The sequence below is a fragment of the Struthio camelus genome, chromosome 4 (assembly GCF_040807025.1).
Source record: "Struthio camelus isolate bStrCam1 chromosome 4, bStrCam1.hap1, whole genome shotgun sequence".
Lineage (NCBI taxonomy): Eukaryota > Metazoa > Chordata > Aves > Struthioniformes > Struthionidae > Struthio > Struthio camelus.
The window spans coordinates 50,729,159-50,732,678 of record NC_090945.1 but is presented as its reverse complement, the minus strand read 5'-3'; positions in this window follow the sequence as shown (position 1 = coordinate 50,732,678).

The following is a 3,520-nucleotide window of genomic DNA, read 5'->3' as shown; positions in this document are numbered from 1 at the left end:
ATATGAAATCTGCTAAATGAGAATTTTCTGAATGCTGCAAACCAAATGTGTTTGAGAAAGGACATCAAACTTTAGTCTTCTAAGTATCAGTCAAGAATCTGAAAGCATATATTTATCAAAGAAATAGAGTTTAACCAGTTCTTTATTTTATTTTAATCCACATTAGGTGCTGAAAATAGATTTCTACCTGGACCAAAACGCCCATCTCTTTTTTTCTTTCTTTCTCTGAATTTGAGAGGAGTTCAGTTCTGACAGGAGCCTTGCACCTCCTCTTTTAAACACAAACGTGTCAAGTTATAGCCTTAAGCTTTGATCTCGGTTAGAACAGTTACTCTGTTGGCATATTTTCTGTATATTTTTTAAAAATATATAACATCCTGAATATAGTTTTGTTTTGTTTTTTACTTTTACCAGAACCTGCTATTCTCTGCAGTGCACGTTACCCACCAGAGGGAGCTGAAGCGAGAACTGTCAGAATTTATTTTGACCTAATTCTCAAAGGGTTCCCTAGTGAAAGTTCTCTCCTTCACTTCATGGGGCTTGGGAATAGGCTCTTTTTCTTTAAGTTAGCTTGGGAGCAGATGCAGACTCGGTAGAGAGTCAGTGTTCAGTTTATTCTTTGATACAACCATGTTACAGGGTGCCCTTAAATGTTGGAACAATAGAAAACTAGGGAAATACTTGATTCCTTCTTAGAGACTCACCTAAGCAGTGGTTCCGGCTGCTGCTAGTGATCTGTGCTGGCTATCAAGTGATCAGATGCAAAGCAAACAGTGGTCAGTGTATCTCCTCTGCTCGCCTCTGTAGACCGGAGCTGTATTTAATCCGTAGATGCTTTATATCTAGATATAACAATGAGGCCTGTGACTATTCTTTAACCAAAGAAGATGAACTGTGCTGCAGCAAATAAGGTGACTATAATATCAGTGCCTTCTGTCATGGGAAATAACGGTAGTAGAAGTTTTGCTGAGTGCAACAAACATCTTTCCGTTTGCCCTCCCTGAATAGCTCCACATGCTCAACAAATATCTGAACTCTACTTTTAGTGCATTTGAGTTTGCAGTAAAATTGCATTGCAGCTTGTGGTTGAACTGAACTGAACTCCAGTCCTTGGCACAAGATTCATTCTTTTATGTACTTTGTAGTGCAAGTTACATCCTCTATAGGAATATCCACTAGTTCTTATTGATTCTGCTTAAATTATTTACCTAAAACCCTTCTAACTCTTTGCCATAACATAAAATAAAAATTATAATGCAATGGGGTAAACTATAACTAAATACAAGATACTAAAGCCAGTGTGAACTATTTTCTTTCATCTTTAACTAAGGATTGTAGAGCACTAGTTCAAGAGTTTTCCTCATTGCTGGAATTAGTTACAAAGGATAAGACAATGCTGATCAGTCTGGAAGGCTTTGACAGGAGCTTTCAGAAGAGTGTGGAGCTGACCTTTCTTGGCTACCTTCTGAACCCCATGAGAATCTGAATGTTATTGTTTCTACATCTACAGGATGTGCATCCTTTAAAACGGTAGAAGTAAAATACTTTGCATGTCAGTTAGTATATAAAGCTGATTGCCATCAGACAGGATGAATCATTTCAAATTTTTGTTCATGATAAGCTGTACTGAGCCCTAAAAAATGTAAAAGGGAATATTTGATTCCCTTACTACAAAAAAAAAAAATCTCTGATTAAAGTAATATGATGTTTGAAAGTAAAGTCTCCTGACTTGTTCATATCATTATTCATAGTGTAGATCCATTGTCTTCAAAGGAACTATGCCTTTGAGTGATACTTTTCAGGACCAGATCCTTTATCTAAAAAGGTCCAATGTGGTAGCAGTTTAAGCAAGGGTCTTCCGTTCTGTGACCTAGGCCCTGACATTGTGATTATACCTGTGGATCAGTGCTGTCTGCTCAGAGGTCCCTGGAGTCAGTGGAGATTTGTTTGAGAAGAGATCTCTTCAGGCAGACCCAGAGAAGTTTGGAACAACAGACATTAGTTTTCTCAGAGCTGTAGCAGGAGCAAAAGCCCTGGATACCTCAGCCCTGATCTCAGTAGCCAAGTGAAGAATCATCATAGAATCAGGCATTATGGGGTATTTGTATGGAAAATATAAAGAGATCGGTACAGGATTCTTTAGGTTTCTCTTCGTTCCAAGTTATTATTCATAATAAGGCTTGAGGCTTGAAGCACATAAACTAAATCTTTAACTGGACAAAGTTTTACCTTAAGCACAGTGTTTAACAAACAATGAATTGGGAGCAAGGAAGGGGAGTTGCATCATTTGGGATTAACCTTTGGAGAGGCTGTAACTCTTGAAGCCTTTCACACATCCTGCTTTGTTTTAATTCACACATTTAGAATTATTTATTTTTCTGCAGGAAATGACAGATAAACAGCATACTCTCCAAATTTCCCACATAGCATCTACAGAAATAAATGAAATTATTGCTTGCTGGTTGGAAAGGGACCATTGAAAACCCTGTAGTTACCAGCAGCAGCTCCTAAAAAAGACTGTTGCCTGCCTGCTACCACTGTTTTTTGTGCCCATAGAAAGTCACTCTTACGGCATCCTGTAGTCCAGAATCAGAGGTATATTCTTCTCCCAATATTTCTGCAATGTACTCGTTGCTTCTGACCAGAATAGAGAAAAACCATGGGGAACAAGTCATCTGAACAGTGGCAGCTTATATCACTCCATCAAGAAATGACATAGCAGTGGAATAATTACTGAATCTTTTGTGTCTGGATGAGGCAGTAATGCAAGAGATGACAAAATGTCAGAAAGTTTCATTTTCAGCCTTCCCCAAAGTGCTGTGGTTGAGACTCCAAAAAGATTTTGGAGAGCATCTAATAGGAAAAGGCCTGACAACACTTAACGTTTCACCTGGTTTCATTCATCTCTGAAGCATATCTGTCTGGAAAGATACCTCAAAGTACCTGACACACAGTTGTCTGTGCATGCTGTATTTGCAGATTACTGTCTGGGGAATAGCTTCTCCTAATCTTTGAGGATGTCATAAACTGACCATTTTTCAGCCCCTGGCCTGATTTTTGAAGAAAGTCATGAATTCAGTCTGAGTTAGCTTCTTGGAACTTCATATCATCTGATCCAATCTAAGAATATCCCCACATTAATAACAGAATGACTGTTTAACTGAATTTCTGTTGCGTAAATCCTGCGCATTGTCAGTTATAACCCTAGAGGAGGATTTAAAAGCAGCTGCCAGAGCTGGAGGGCAAGTTCCATAAATTACCCATTCAAAGCGGTAGTGATTGGCCTAGGAGATGGTTGAGTCCTGAGCCCTCGCTGTCCTTCTCTCACATCTTTGCAGCACCCCGTGTAGTTTGTGCATCGGTGAGTGCAGCGCGTTAGCACGGTCCATTCTTTTCACTGTGGTAGCACGCTGCAGTCAGCATTCTCTGACTAACAACTTCACAGTGTGAAAATCTGGAAGCAGAAAATATTTCAAAGGCTTGTTTTTTTTAAATCTTACTTGTGAAGTGTTTGATTTTA